This window comes from Solanum dulcamara, chromosome 4 (assembly GCF_947179165.1).
Source record: "Solanum dulcamara chromosome 4, daSolDulc1.2, whole genome shotgun sequence".
In the NCBI taxonomy this organism is placed as follows: Eukaryota; Viridiplantae; Streptophyta; class Magnoliopsida; order Solanales; family Solanaceae; genus Solanum; species Solanum dulcamara.
Genome location: NC_077240.1, coordinates 52,954,427 through 52,972,070, shown reverse-complemented (window position 1 = coordinate 52,972,070; position 17,644 = coordinate 52,954,427). Strand labels below are relative to the sequence as shown.

The following is a 17,644-nucleotide window of genomic DNA, read 5'->3' as shown; positions in this document are numbered from 1 at the left end:
CCCATAAGAAAGAAGCAATAGGCTCTACCTATATTTCCTTTTATCATATAGAAGCCTTAAAAGGCGATAACTCAACTATTATAGGAGTTCTATCGTCACGAAGTGGATAAGAATTATGAACTGTACTCAAAGCTTCATGAATGGAATTATTCCCATGTTTCATACATAAACCCTTTATAACTTATATATAATACATGCCACAAGAGGAGGGAGGATAAGCTTTACGTACACTACTTTTCAGAATATAGAAGACTTACAAGTCCATAACTCAACTATCGCAGGAGTTCTAATATCGAGAAGTGAATAAGATTGATGAACCATACTCGGGGTTCTATGAATGAAATTATTCTCACATTACATACACAATACTTACATCTCAGTCATGCCATTAGAGAGGAAGAATAACTTTACATACACTAGCTCTCAGCATATAGAAAACTTGAGGAATGGAAGCTTAACTACTTTAAGAGTCTTAACATTCAACAGTGAACACGAATTATGAATCATGAATCATGTTCAGAGCTCATGAATAGATATACTCCAAGCTTCATACACATATCACTTGTCACTTAGATCTAAGACATGCCCAAAAGAAAGAACAGATAGGCTTTACATACTTATACCAAAACATGCCAAAAGAAGGAATAACTTTACATACCTCTTGTGAGTTACTCTTTATCCCATTCGCCTCGTCGTCCTTTGAACCTATCCAACATAAAAGTAATATGAATATCAACCTTTCTTAACTTTCCAGTATCTTAGGTTACACCTTAGTATTAATGGAATCTATTTCCTTAGTCGTTTCCTCGACTAGTTCTTTAGTTTGTTAAGGTGTTAACGAAAATTGGGCAGCACCTCCCCTACAATGTGCCCTATCCGGATTTCCAATTAGGTCCCTAAGACCTACAGCCAACCAACAACAACAACCTGCAGCATATGTTTAAGCAATTCGCAACAACAATATACAACATAAACTTCAAACGACTTATTCAAAAATACGATATCACAATAGGGCGTCTAGCCTTTATTTTGTAACGCCTTTAATTATACACAACGAGGGGTCATGTGGCTTCAACCAGCAGAACCCTAACCCACTCTAAAACACATTTAGGCCCTGCAACCACAACTCACACACCTGCAGCAACCACTCACACTAACAACACTTCACTTCGACAACAATTCGACTATAACGACTACAATTTCGATTGTGTCTATCGTCGAGCATTTCCACGATTTTATTAAACTTCAAGCAGCCTAAAAGGTGTTTAATACACCTTATAACAACACCATAAACTTCAAATTAGAAGGTAAGACCTTACCTCACCCGAAATTGGTCAAAATTCACCAAAGTTGTCAAAACATGAATTCTGGGCAGGTTACTGTCTCGTATTGCCCCTTAGTTTCGAAGGGCTAATTGACGGAAACAGGATTTGTGTTCTCCATGAAAGTTATATACATGTGTCTCAAGGTCGCATACCATTTCGAATCAGACCTACAGCAATTTTGTACAAAGAGATATGCCCAAAATATCAACAACAGTCTGTGTAGGATTTCCAGAATGAAATCTGGGCAGCAGCTCCCCCAAGCTTCATCACCATTTTTGGAGTAGATAAAAGCAAAACTGGGTTGTAGAGTCTACATGAAAGTTGTATCCCTATGTAATATATTTCCAAAACATCTTGAATCACTTGAAACGAAGCCTTACACAAGGAGTTATACTTGTTTTACTAACAGTGGTATTCTCAAAAACGGGTCTGTTAACAAGAACAAAATCTCCTCTTTTCCCTAACGATAAATTTTATGTTGTTAAACACCGTCATATCACCATAGGATACCTTAAATAATTAATTCACGGAAGGAAATCGGGCCTTACCTTTCTTGGCCACCAAACCTGTAGCTATACTCTCTTTTGTTCTTGGTTTTTCTCTCAAGTTATTTTTGAAGAGAGAAGGCTGAAATGTGATAAATTTCAGCACTTTACACATATATATATCCTTTTGGAAGGTGACACATGTCATCCTCTAAGGGTGACACGTGTCACAACCTTAGGAAGCCACGTCATTACATGCCACCAATCACATGCTGCCACGTGGAAGTGTGGGGTCCCACCTAGGTGTGTCACCTACCTGCTTGTCACCTGCCTGCTTGTCACCTGCTTGCTTCGCTTTGATAGGTTCGAAAACTAGTTTTTCCTCCCTTTCGTAGGTTTGTCCTCTCGTCTTATTTTAAGAGCCTATGTAATCCGTACTACGCAAGCTTAGTATGTAATCAACTAATTTAAGTATGTACAACATCCAAGTTGGTGGCTTACGTAAGTAAATGGAGTACCACGACTCATTATTCGGCCTCCAACTCTTTCCAGATTCTTATAAACCTATTTCCAACCGTTACTACTTGGGTGGAGTCTCATAGATAACATGTATCCCGCGGCAATATTTTTAACAAAAACATGCTACAATGTACAAAACTACGGGATGTAACAGATGTGTTGCGCGCCACATCCATAAACAGGAAGCTACAGGACATTTAGGATGTTATCTTTCTTTCACATCTGAGATCGTGCTTTAGATCTGAGTCATAGGAAAATTCCTTATATTAACCTTGGATCTTAACAGAAAGACGACACCAACAGAAAGAAGTAATTGACGATATCAAAAGTAACAAAACATACAGGTAATTAAAGTAAAGCCACGGAAGATATTCGTCGGGTAAGGTATTGAAGTACTATTGAAATGTAAAGTTGAAACCTGAAAGGAAAGCAGACAGGAAGTGCAACAGATGTAGTTTGAGGTTAGACATATGAGGTAATTTCATTATTTTTATACTATTGTTGATATTGAAAGCCTTGTATGGCTGCAATATGAGGTGATATTGAAAGCCCTGTGCAACTGTGATATGATAAGAATATATATGTGTTGGCCCTGTGAGGCATTGTTGGTATTTATTGCGTGCAGGTTTGGGGATAAGTAAGAATTATAGAGGAAACTCTATCAAAATTTTCCCAGAACAAGAAAAGAGAATGAAACATAGAGTCTTAAGATGTATTGGAAGTTGATACCAAGTACCCCCATTATGGTTAACTAAAGCTGTAAGAGGTACCCTTCAGGTCGTCCATAAGGGATACCCTTTTCACTCGAGGATGTTTATTACGGAGAAATAAAAGTCTGTCTTAGCAGAATAGTTCAAACCACAGTATCTCCAACTGTAACTATGCTGTAGAAAAAAAGAGAAGCTCAGGTTGAAAGCTAAGATGTCCAGTAATTCAGCTTCACTCATTTTTGAAAATACCAAACCCCCGACTCCTATTGTAAATTAGATGAGTTGTTCATAACTCGAGGATAAACTCGGAAGGGGACCAAGTAGGTCAAGTATTAACAGAAGTACTGTGATGTTTAAGAGATTCTGGTTTCTTCCAACAATGGTTGGAAAATGGTTTACGATAACAGTTTATAGTTCTCCACCGACTAATTAGGGAAAGAGCTTCGAACAGAAGCACCTCAAAGAGATGTCAGGAACTAAACACGATTATGAATTAAAATGGGGATATGTAAGTATGAATTGAACAGTGTGATACGAGTATGCAAGGATAAAGTGGAACAACTAGTAAGACACACTTAGTACACGTTGACTAAGTTAAAGGCCTGCATTGAGAATGCAGTAAGAGCATGGGGCTTAAGATATAAAAAAATGACACATGTACACAATGTCGCCCTAGAAATAGTGGAACCCTTATGGGACGAGGATGGAAGACTTAAGGAACAAATGGCGCAACTTCTATTCTCCCTAAGAAGCAAAGGATATAGGTTGGGATAAAACTACTACTTCAAGAAAACCTTAAATAGTTATCATCGGAATACTAGCACGCCTAATTGGAGTTGGAACGACTACAGGTGCGAAGTAATTCTGGGAAAAGGAAAAGTAGAAGGTAGCCCTGGATGAGTTGTTCCATGGGTCACATTATTCAAACTTACCTATTAGTAGACAAGACATCACATTAAATATGGAAAGGTTCTCGTCGCTTCGTAATTTAGCCAAGGCTCCGTACGCGGATAGTTTGATTATAAAATATACGGATAGACGGAGACATGATGCAGTACTAAGTAGATTGGAGGAAGAGATTGGGCGAAATTGAGACTGGACTAAGAGACATCGAGCAAAGTAGAAGCAGATGAAAGTATGAGTACCCTCTAAAGGGGGGAAGTTAATGAGAAAATGGCAAAAGTAGGAGGAGGCAATTGATATGGCAATATATTTGAGATAGATGACTAAACTTCAATAAGATATCTTGCTGAACCAAGTTAGAAAGGTCCTGAAGCTACCAATAATTAGATGGAAACCAGAATGCTGCATAAGGTAGTGTTAAGAAGTTTCCAATAAGACCCTGAACAATATAACCCTAGAAGATGGCTACGTATAAAAACAAAAGAGTGTAACCATGAAAGGATATCGACCAACTTAAGAGACATTACAAAGGATAATGACATCATGCTAGACCAAAAGCCAAATTGTTGGTGATAGAGTTAGTCGCAAATGATGTTGCGAGAGATAAATAACCAAAGAAAAAGGAATAGAAAGCCTCATGTGGTAGAAAATAAGGAGAACACAAAGTGAATAGAGGATAGGGGAGATTACATATCAAATTCCTTTAAAGCTATGCAAACTAATAATAGCCAAAACTCAAAGCGACTCCAAAGGTCACTATATGAACTAACTTTAGCGCTACTCAGTAGCCCACCCTAATGAATGGGTGCGTACAGAAAGGGGGGGAATATAATAGGAGGAGTTAAATCAAAATGACCAAAAAAAATGGGGGGGGGGACATGGTCATAGTAGAGCTAAAGGTTTACGCCGATACTGGTTGCAAGATAATAGAGGAAAGGACAAGGCAAAACATAAAGACTCGCGAGACAACGCTAAGGTAAATCTGGAGCTAAGTTGAGTGCCCCACACATTATAGCAAGTATTACAATGAAACGCGACACGAAGACTTCCTAGGGAGGTCACCCATCCAGTATTACTCTCACCCAAGCACGCTTAACATCAAAATTCTGGTGGAATTTAGTGCGATAGTGCAGATGTGGTCACGCGAGATGGAAGAATCTGAACTAGCGGTGGAGAAACGACATGAGATTATATTCTTGGATTACTATACGTTACGTTGAGGGTGTTGTAAAAAGGATTTAAGCAAGACAAGAAGGATTAGCTAATTGCTAACTGACGACGCACTCGAATGCCACAACTCTCCAACATAGTACTAGTTAATGAGAGGAAAACCACATAATGATTATATGGGCTAGTGGGCGAGAGAATTTCGACACCACTTGACAGCCAATTCTTAGGGCGGAAAAAAAAAAAAGCAAAACCCAAAAGGTAAGGGTACCAGTTGATGTAATTTATGGAAGACAGGAAGTAATACGCGATGTCGAAAATCCCACAATATGACCAGGGTTACAAGACTCACTTCGCACTTCAGCGCCGGATGACTATGGAGGGAATGTTACTTGTGGATTAACGATATTATCCCCTGCTCCTTCGATCAAAGGCTACCTACTCAGCCGAGAAGGTGTAAAATTATAGGGTAAAAGTGTAGTAGGACCTTACGGAGTCCCCATAGCTATTATCCCAGACGAAGGAACCCAAGTTACAGTTAACTACCAAGGATTAGTCTGCGAAGAAATTGGGAAGACAGATAAGTCTTCATACACTACTTGACCCTCGAACCTGATGACCAGGCTAAAGCGTACCACTTAAATGCTAGAAGAAATGTCATGAGATGGTGTTGTTAACTTCGCAAATAGCTGGGATAATTATCTATCACATATCAAGTTGCCTACAATAATAATTACTACTCTAGTATCCCAATGGCCCCGTACAAGACTGGTAGAGCAAGATGTGTAAGTCTCCTAGTGGATGGGTCGATATTCGAAAGACTAAGCTAGAAAGGCCTTGACATGATTAAGCAAGCTGTTGACTAAAAGCCCAGAGTCGGCAGAAATGATATACAAATAATCACCATTGACATACAGAGTTCAAATTGATGATTGGATGTTCATAACAGGGTCACCCAAAAAAAAGAAGAAACTTAACCCAAAACACATTAGATCTTGTCAAATTGCTCATAAGGTGGGAAAAGTGTCACGACCCAACCCCGTAGGCCGTGACCGGGGTCCGACCTGGACCCCCCGTATACCTAGCTATCAACTGTGGTAAAATTGAACTGTAAGTAAAGCAATATTATGTAACAAAGCCCCACTAGGCGATAACATTTTTGTAAACCTATAGCCCTTTTCGTTTGTATCACAACATGACAGGGCACGCAAGCCGACAAGGCTGCCATAACATAATATCATATATCATGTACCATGTAGACCCATCTGAATCACACTGACATACACAACCCAAATACGCATATCTGCAGACCTCTAAAAATATAAATAACAACATATGGCAGGACAGGGCCCCCGCCGTACCCCCGAATGGACAAAACAATATTATACATCAGTGGACAGTATCAAAAACTAGGCCCCAATACAATGGAGCCTCTTCCAGCTGAGTTGCGTGGAATCCTAAGCTGACGGACTCCCAAAACCTGTATCTGTACCTACGGGCATGAACGCAGCCCCCCGAGAAATGGGGTCAGTATGACATATGTACTGAGTATGTAAAATGTAACATAATACACTGGATGTATATTCGAAATAGAGAAGCAGGGGAACAAACTATCAAATCGAAGACATGTACCTGTACTTTGTGAATCACAAAAGCATGCATGCTCAATTTATACAATATAGTCGGCCCTTTCAGGGGTCCGGTGAATCACATCTTTAGGACCATCATAGGTCCGGCGCCATCACCACCTTATTACAACACATCATCATAAATATACATACGTAACCATCCCTCTAGTGAAGGGCTCGGTGAACAATGTAGTGAATTGTGCATGACAATGTACCCGGCCCGGGACTCGATGAAAGAAGTGTTACAGTATACACGAGTAGAGTCGTGAGTAACTATATGCAATTTAAATCATTATCAGAGACTCGACCAAATAAGAAAGTTAAGCTTTTATTTGAGGATGCGAGTAACGGTGTAGTCATCTCAAGTGTCCTCTAAATGCCATTATGGGATGTCTCAAAAGTAATCTCGGGGACCCTAGACATGTATTAACGTAGGGCCAAATCACTTATGGGATTAAAAACACTTAATCTCGCATAGTCTTTAAGACTTGGAGCCGGTACCTTTGGTACCTTTTTAACATATAACAGTTTCTAGGGAAATAGTTCGACTACTGTAGGAGTTCAATATCACAAGTAAATAAGAGATGTTTGAGAATGGAGTTACCCTAGAGCTCAGATCATATTCAACTTACAACTAAGACAAAGGCATGCCCAAAAGAAGAAAGAGAATAAGCTTTATGCATTCTGTACTTTCCTTCAGGTGATCTTCATATACATATTTCGTACCCGGCCCTTCATGGGGCTCGGTGAACCACTATGGCATCGTAATCTCATTTTCATAATAAATATATCTCAATGGAAATGAGAGAAAGCTTCCCATACATTACATTCTGACACATAGAAGCCCTACTAGGAAATACTAGGAATTCTGGGAATGGAATTATCCCCGCACTTCATATACAATTCACTTAAGGCTAAACACTGCCAGAAGGAAAGAAAGATAGCTGTACGAACTTATAGCAAAACATGCCAAAAATAAGCTTTACATACCTTGTCTGAATTATTCTTTATCCTGCTTGCCTCGCCGTCCTTTGAACCTATTCAACACGAAAGTAGTATGAATATCAACCCCTTTTACTTTCCAGCACCCTAGGTTACATCTTAGTATTAATGGAATCTTTTTCCTTAGTCGTTTCCCCGACTAGTTCTGTTATTCGCTAAGGCGTCGAGGAAAATTGGGCAACACCTCTCCTATAATGTGCCCTATCCAAATTTCCAATTAGGTCCCTAAGACCTACAGCCAACCAACAACAACAACCTGCAGCAATTCACGCCAACAATATACAACATAAACTCCAAATGACTTATTCAAAAATACGGTAGCACAATAGGGCATCTAGCCTTTATTTTGTAACGCCTTTCATTATACGCAACGAGGGGTCGTGTGGATTCAACCAGCAGTACCCTAACCCACATTAGAACATATTTAGGCCTTGCAACAACACATCACACCCCTACAGCAGCACCTCACACGAACAACACTATCCTTCGACGATAATTTAACTATAGCAATTCCAATTTAAACTATTTGGAACATCGAGCATTTCTACGACATTTTTAAACATCCAGCAGCATACAAAGGGTGTAATACACCATATAACAACACCATAACTTCAAATTGAAAGGAAAAACCATACCTTTCCCAAAATTGGCCAAAACTCGCCAAACCTATCAAAACGTTAATTCTGGACAGCTTATTGTCTTGTATTGTCGCTTAGTTTCGAAGGGGTAATTGAAGGAAACAAGATTTATGGCCTCAATGAAAGTTATATACATGTGTATCAAGGTCGCAAACAATTTTGAATTACCCCTACAATAATTTTTTATGAAAATACATTACCAAAATACTCACAGCTGTCCGTGTAGGATTTCCAAATCCAAATCTGGGCAGTACCTCCTCTATACTTCATCACCCTTTTTTGCGAAGCTAAAAACAAAACAGGATTTGAAAGTCTAAATAAAAGTTATAGAACTATGAAATACCCTTCCAAAACATATTGAATAACCCGAAACTAAGCTATACACAAGATTTTATACCAATATTACTAACAACTGTCCCCTCCAAAAATGGGTCTATGCCCTAGCGTTTTCTCTTTAAGTTTCTCTTAGTTTTCCAAGTGAAGAACTGAAAATATGGTTCTGTAGGCATCGTAATATACATATATACACCACCACCCAATTGAGGAACACCATAGATAATTAATTCACAGAAGAAAAGTGAAGAACTTACCTTAGTTCTTCTTGAACCATGGCTGCCATAGGTGTTCTCCCTCTCACACGTTTTTTTCACCTTTTTTTTGGACTTGTTTGGGCTGAAAAATGACTTGATAGTCATCAACCCACATATATATATTTCCTTAAGAAGTGACACGTGTCAGCCCCTAAGGGTGACATGTGTCTGTCTCCTATTGGGCCACGGATTCTTGCCTTGTCTCCTAGGCTGCCACGTGTCTTTATGGGGCCCACCCTCAAATAGGTGGGTCACCTACTTGACCCCAAGCATGTGGGTCACCTACTTGACCCCCAAGCAGGTGGGTCACCTACTTGCTTGAGGTTCTGCCACGTGGCACCTCCTTATTGGCTGCCACATGTCATCTTCTCCTCTTTCTCGTGAGTTCGTAATCTCGTCTCATTTTAAGAGCCTATGTAATCCATGCTTTGCAAGCTTGGTACGTACTCAAATAGCTTAAGTATGTAAGACTTCCAAGTTAGTAGCTTACGTAGGTAACTCGAGTCCTACGACTCATTTCTTAGCCTCCAACTCTTTTCAGATTCGTATAACTCTATTTCCAACCTTCCTTCTCACGAGGTATCACAATCCTCTTTCCTTAGATTTGTTTAATAGGGTGGTAACTTAAGTGGCTCACATACTAGCTTCTAAGTAACTTAAGGGACCTTCCGATTTCAAAGATGTGGGGTGTAACATCCTTTCCCCCTTTAGAACATTCGTCCCCGAATCTTAAATGCAACTTCCTTTAAGACTTTATATAAATTATAGAGGGGTTACTTTCCTTTTTGTTATCACATACATTCCCATCTATATTATTAACATACGAGTGCTCAAGAGTTGGACTTACCTGTAGACATCGGTTACAGGTGTGAATACTTGTGTTCCCAATCTTTTCTTGGACTGATGTCCTAATGTTAATCTTAATTGAAGTTCTTCCATCTAAGATATTAGCTGGGGAAACCTTATAGAACTTTACCATCTCCATGTTCTATAACTCCCCCTAATTTCAGCAGCATAGGTGCTCTTGATTGGAAGCAAATGGACTGATTCATTAGCCTACTCACAATAACCCATATAGCATCCTACTCTTACAGAGTATAAAATAGGTTCATAATGACGTTGATAATTTGGGAACTGTTAGCCTCGTATAGTCCTTCTCAACTCTTTTCAGAACTTTAACTGATATTCGATCTGTTGGGTCCTTCTTCCCCTCTTTTTTCCAATCCTTAGTGTTTGTTACCGAATAATGTTGTAGTCCCCTCATATAATGACTCTCGTAGTCATTCTGTGCTTTGTCAAACATGATCTGGTGTAATTCCAAAGGAATTTTCGCATATAAGCTCGTCATTCTGTAGTAACCAGCTAGTTCTACTAGTTTTACTTAGACCCTTTCACAATTTCCTTTACCCCCGCTTGTAATCCTCTAGACACATTATCCTGTGTCATTTTCTTCCTTACAAAATGACGAGAGGGTACAAGAAGTATCCTAGCATTATCTCGCTAGTCCTCATGTTTTACCTTGCCTTTTTCTCCCTTATCCTACATTCGATGTCGGGGGAGATCTTTGGCCCAATCGTGGCCATGTATTATGTCACCCGTATAGCTATTCGGTCATTTGCCTATCATTAACTAGTACTATGTTGAAGAACTGTGGCATTCGAGTGTGTCGTCAGTTAGCAATTAGCTAATCCTTTTTGTTTTTCTTAAGCCCTTGTTACAATTGTCTTAACGTATCTTATAATACTCTGGGTACATAATCTCATATCGTTTCTCTGTCGCTAGTTCAGATTCCTCCAACTCGCGCGATGACACCAGCACTAACGCATTAAGTTCCATCAGAATTATGAAGTTAAGCGTGCTGGGGCGAGAGTAATATTGGGATGGGTGACCTCCCTGGGAAGTTTTCGTGTTGCGCTTCATTGTAATCCTTACCATAATGTGTGGGGCACTCAACTTAGCTCCCGATTTACCTCAGCGTTGTCTCGCGAGTCTTTATGTTTTGCCCTGTCCTTTCGTCTGTTATCTTGCATCCAGTATCGGCGTAGACCTTTAGCTCCACTATCCTCTATTCACTTTGTGTTCTCCTCATTTTCTACCACAGGAGGCTTTCTATTCCTTTTTCTTTGGTTATTTATCTATCGCAACATCATTTGTGACTAACTCTATAACCAACGTTTTGGCTTTTGGTCTAGCATGCTGTCATTATCCTTCATAATGTCTCTTAAGTTGATTGATATCCTTGCATGGTTACACTCTTTTGTTTTTATACGCACCCGCCTTCTAGTGTTATGTTGTTCAGGGTCTCGTCACAACTTCTTATCGCTGCCTTATGTAGTATTCTGGCTTCCATCCAATTATTGGTAGCTTCTGGACCTTTCTAACTTGGTTCGGCCAGATATATTATTGAAGTTTAGATGCCCATCTTAATTACATTCCCATATCAATTACCTTCACCTTACTTTTGCCATTTTCTCATTAACTTCCCCCCTTTAGAGGGTACTCGTACTTTCCTGGACCCCCCGTATACATATCTATCAACTGTGGTCACATTGAACTATAAATAAAATAATATCATGTAACATTGGCCCACTGGGCGATAACATTTTCATAAACCTGTAGCCCTTTTCATTTGTATCACAACATGAAAGGGCACGCAAGCCGACAAGGCTGCCATAGCATAATATCATACTTCATATATCATGTAGACCCAGCTGAATCAGACTGACATACACAACCCACATATATATGTCTGCAGACCTCTAAAAATATAAATGACAACATATGGTTGGACAGGGGCCCTGCCATACCCCCAAATGGACAAAACTATTTTATACATCAGTGGACAGTATAAAAAACTAGGCCCCGATACAATGAAGCCTCTTGCAGCTGAGCTGCATAAAATCCTTAGCTGACGGACTCCCAAAACCTGTATCTGTACCTGCGGGCATGAATGCAGCTCCCCAAGAAAGGGGGTTAGTACGACATATGTATTGAGTATGTAAAACGTAACATAATACACTAGAGGTATATTCGAAATAGAGAAGCAGGGGAACAAATTATCATATCAAAGACATATATCTATTCTCTGTGAATCACAAAAGCATGCCTGCTCAATTTATACAATATAGCCGGCCCTTTTAGGGGTCCGATGAATCACATCTGTAGGACCATTATAGGCCCAGTGCCATCACCACCTTATTACAACACATCATCATATATATACATACATACCCGGCCCTCTAGTGAAGGGCTTGGTGAGTGATGTAGTGAATTGTGCATGATAACGTACCCGGCCCAGGACTCGGTGAAAGAAGTGATACAGTATACACGAGTAGAGTAGTGAGAAACAAAACACAATTTAAATTATTATCTGAGACTCGATGAAGTCATCAAGTGAACCATCACCTGGGGATCAGGGCAAAAGGTATCTGACATATACTCTCTAACTGTCACTAAGGACTATGTAAAAAGGAGTTTTTGGAAATCTTAGACATATACCAATGTGAAATATCTTATAGCAGTCCGAGCATTGGTGTTATCTCAGAGCCTTTCCTTTTTTACAAACAAGAGCTTAGTCGAATCAATTGTTATACAGTCATATAGAAGACTCGAAGATAGCATCTTACTACTTCAAAGTTTAATCATTCAAAAGTGAGTGAGGGTCCTGAAGTCATATTCAGAACCTGGGAATGGAATTACCCCCAAAGCTCATAACATATACTGCTTACATCTAAGACATGCCAAAAGAGAAAAGATAGGCTTTACATACCTATACCAAAAATATACCAAGGGAAGCTTTACATACCTCTTATGGACTCCCCTTAATCGTGTTCACGTCATTCTCCTCAAAACCTATTTAACATGGAAGTAGTGCAAATGTTAACAACCTTAGACTTTTCAGCAACTTAGACTACCCACGAGTATTCATAGCATTTATCCCTTCGCTCGCCTTTTCGACTAGTTACTTAACTAGTTAAGGCGTTAACGAAAATCAGATAGCACCTCTCCTATAACGTGCCCTATACGAATTCCCAATCGTGTCCTTAACACCTAAAGCCAACCAAAAACATAACCATAAGCTCATATATATGTATATTATAGCGACGTTACACAATATAAACTCCAAACAATCCATTCGAAACTACGATACCAAAACTAGGGTTTTTGTCGTTCTTTTTGTGAATCCTTTAATTGTGCAAAGCGGAGGGTCGGGTGGCTGCAACCAGTATATCCCACACCCTCATTAACTCATTTTCCAGCATCATAATACATTACCACATGACCAGCAGTCCCACACCACAAGCGCAACGCGTTATTCGATTACAATTCAACTATGGCGATTTCAATTTCGTTTATTTCTAACGTCGAACTTTTTACGACTTTTCCCCAACTTCCAGCAGCCCAAAATGTGTGTAATACACCCTATAATAACATCATAAACTTCAAATTAGAGGGGAAGACCTTACCTTTCCTGGAATTTGCTAGAACTCACCGAAATTGTGCCTCAGAACTTTTTTTAGCGCACTGTAACGTCGTGGCAGCTTGCTGTCCGATTTTTTCTGCAAAAAACCCTAATTTTATACTACTAATAGTTCCATATCATCATGGTATATGCTAGATAATTAATTTACAGAATGAAATCGGGACTTACCTTATTTTTTCCTCCAAGCCGTCACTATTTTCTCTCAACTTTAGGGTTTGCTTTCCTTTATTTGCTGTTGTAGTTTTGGATGGAATTTTGAGATAAGAAGCAGCCCCTTATTCACAATATACATATATGTAGGTGTCCTTAGAGGTGACACGTGTCAGCCCCTAAGGGTGACACGTGTCCAGCCCTTATTGGGTTACCGCATACATGCCTCCAATTAGGGGCTGCCACATGGCAGTGGGGCCCACCTCCACCAAGCAGGTGGGTCACCTGCTTGCTTGAGGTTCTGCCATGTGGAACTCCTTCATTGGCTGCCATGTGGCACTTTTTTTTTCTCCCTCATGGGTTCGTAATCTCATCTTATTTTAAGAGCCTATGTAATCCATGCTACGCAAGCTTGGTACGTACTCCAATAGCTTAAGTATGTAAGACTTCCAAGTTAGTAGCTTACGTAGGTAAATCGAGTCTTACGACTCGTTACTTGGCCTCCAATTCCTTCCGGATTCTTATGACTCCATTTCCAACCTTCTCTACTATGGGGTATTACATTCTCCCTTCCTTAGAGTCATTTGATAGTGTCGTAGCGTATCTGGCTCACATGATACTATCTAAGAAACTTATAAGACATTTCCGAGTTTAAAAGTGTGGGGTGTAACATCCTTCCCCCCTTTAGAATATTCATCCCTGAATGTTAAACAAAACTTCCCTTAGAACTTTATACAGACCGTAGGGAGATTCTTTCCTATTTCCCTAACACATACTTCCATACAAGTACTTAATATACGTATTTCAGGAGTTGGGGGTTACCTGTAGACATCGATTACAGGTGCGAATACTTGTGTTTCATGTTCTCTTCAGTTTCCCCGGTCATCCTCTTTTTGGTTTTGGTTTTTCCACCGTATCTTGACGGAAGGCACGTCTTTAGTCTACAATCTTCCAGTTTGCCGATCTAAATTGGTGATATGTTTTTTTTTCTCACAGGATTCCATCTCCTGGACATCAGTTATGGAATATACTCTGGGTGACTCGTCAGTACCCTTGCGAAACATTCCTATCTGCTGGAATGGGCGCATAGTTTCCAAATAAGGTGGTAAGCTCAACTTACCAGCCATGTTGCCCATCTCATGAGCAACTTGATACAGTCTAACATATTCTGGGTTAAGTTTCCTTTTCTAGGTGACCCTGTTATGAACATCCAATCATCAGTTTGAACTATGTATGTCGATGTCGATTATATATATATCATTCCTACCGAGTCTGGGCTTTTAGTCAATAGCTTGCTTAATCACACCGGGGCCTTTTTAGCTTAGTCTTTCTAATATCTACCCATCCAATAGGGGACTTACACGTCTTATTCTACCAGTCTTGTACGGAGTTATTGGGATACCAGAGTGGTAGCCATTATGGTAGTTAAACTCAATAAGTGGTGGACGATCATCTCAGTTCCTCTTAAAGCCAAACATATAATAGTATGCTTAGTTGATTCAGCAGCTCAAGGAAAAATGTAGTACGAAGACCTATCTGTGCTCCTGAGCTTTTCTTGGACTGATCTCTAGATGTTAATCATAATTGAAGTCCCTCGATTTTAGATATTAGCAGGGGAAACCTCACGGAACCTTATTACCTCCTTGTCCTATAACTTCACCTAGTTCCAACTGCATAGGTGGTTTTGTTTAAAAGCAAATGAGCTGATTTGTTAGCCTACTCGCACTAACCCGTATAACACCCTACTTTTACAGAGTATAAAATAGGTTCATAATGACGTTGATAATTTGGAAACCGTTAGCCTCGTATAGTCCTTCTCAACTATTTTCAGAACTTTAACTGGTATTCGATCTTTTGGGTCCTTCTTCCCCTCCTTTTTTCTAATCCTTAGTGTTGGCTACCGAATAATGTTGCATTCCCCTCATATAATGGCTCTCGTAGTCGTTCTGTGCTTTGTCTAACATGATCTGGTATAATTCCAAAGGAATTTTGGCGTATAAGCTTGTCATCCTGTAGTAACCACTTAGTTTTGCCAGTTTTACTTAGACCCTTTCACAATTTCCCCTACCCCCATTTGTAATCCTCTAGACACATTATCTTGTGTCATTCTTTACCTTTACAAGAATATGAGAGGGTACAAGAAGTATCCTAGCGTTACCTCGCTAGTACTCATGTTTTACCCTGCCTTTTTCTCCCTTATCCTACACTCGATGTTGGGGTAGATCTATGGTCCACTCGTGGCCATGTCTTACTCCACTCGTAGCACTAATTCCATCTCGGTAATTTGGCTTAACATATCTTTGTATCTCTCGATAGTTAATTGCAACTTGGGCTCCCTTTCCTAGGACAATAGCTGTGGGGACTCTGTAAGGTCCTACCACTCTTTTACTCTACAATTTTACACCTTCTCGGCGGAGTAGGTAACCTTTGCTCGAAGGAGCAGGGATTAATATCATTAATCCATAAGTAACATTCCCTCCAGATTCATCTAACGCTGGAGTGCGAAGTGAGTCTTATAGTCCTGGTCATATTGTGGAATTTTCGACCTTGGGTATTACTTCCTGTCATTCGTAAATTAAATCAGCTGGTACCCTTACCTTTTGGGTTTTGCTTTTTCGTCCTTAGAGTTAGCTGCCAAGTGGTGTCGAAATTCCCTTGCCCACTGGCCCATATAGTTATTCTGCGGTTTTCCTCTCGTTAACTGGTTCTATGTTAAAGAGCTGTGGCATTTGAGTGCATCATCAGTCTTGCTTAAATCCCTTTTACAATACCCTCAACATAACGAATAGTATTCCAGGAACATAATCTCATGGCGTTCTTCCGCCTCTAGTTCCAATTCTTCTATCTCGCGTGATCATACCAGCACTAACGCATTAAGTTCCATCAGAATTTCGAGGTTAAGCGTGCTGGGGCGAGAGTAATACTGGGATGGGTGACCTCCCTGGGAAGTCTTCGTGTTGCTTTTCATTGTAATCCTTGCCATAATGTGTGGGGCACTAAACTTAGCTCCAGATTTACCTCAGCGTTGTCTCGCGAGTTTTTTTGTTTTGCCCTGTCCTTTTATCTATTATCTTGCATCTAGTATCGGCGTAGACCTTTAGCTTCACTATCCTCTATTCACTTTGTGTTCTCCTCATTTTCTACCACATAAGGCTTTCTATTCCTTTTTCTTTAGTTATTTATCTATCACAACATCATTTGCGACTAACTCTATAACCAATGTTTTGGCGTTTGGTCTAGCATGTTGTCATTATCCTTCGTAATGTCTCTTAAGTTGGTTGATATCCTTTCATGGTTACACTCTTTTGTTTTTATATGCAACCGCCTTCTAGTGTTATGTTGTTCAGGGTCTCATCACAAACTTCTTAACGCTGCCTTATGTAGCATTCTAGCTTCCATCCAATTATTGGTAGCTTCCGGACCTTTCCAACTTGGTTCAGCAAGATATCTTATCGAAGTTTAGACGTCTATCTCACATATATTGCTATATCAATTGCCTCCTACTATCTTTGCCATTTTCTCATTAACTTTCCCCCTTCAGAGGGTACTCGTACTTTTATTTGCTTGTACCTTGCTCTATGTCTCTTTGTCCAGTCTCAATTTTGCCCAATCTCTTCCTCCAATCTACTTGGTACTGCATCATGTCTCCGTCTATCTTCATATTTTATAATCGGACTATCCACGTACGGATCCATGGCTAAATTACAAAGTGACGAGAACCTTTCCATATTTAATATGATGCCTGTCTACTAATCGGTACTTAAATAATGTGACCCAAGGAACAACTCATCCAAGGACACCTTGTACTTTTCCTTTTCTCAGAATTACTTCGCACCTGTAGTCGTTCCAATTCCAATTAGACAGTGCTAGTATTCCGACGATAACTGTTCAAGGTTCTTTTGAAATAGTAGCTTTACCCCAACCTATATCCTTTATTCCTTGGGGTGAATGTAGGTTACACTAATTATTCCTTAAGTTTGTTGTCCTCGTCCCTTAAGGGTTCCACTATTTTTGGGGAGACGTTATGTACACGTGTCATTTCCT

General features: G+C 39.8%; 2 pseudogenes; both read left to right on the top strand.

Moving 5' to 3' along the window:
• Positions 1-10,765: 10,765 nt before the first annotated feature.
• LOC129888037 (5S ribosomal RNA) lies at positions 10,766-10,885 on the top strand (annotated as a pseudogene).
• A 5,561-nt stretch (positions 10,886-16,446) lies between these two features.
• On the top strand, positions 16,447-16,566 carry LOC129888197 (5S ribosomal RNA; annotated as a pseudogene).
• The last annotated feature ends 1,078 nt before the right edge of the window (positions 16,567-17,644 follow it).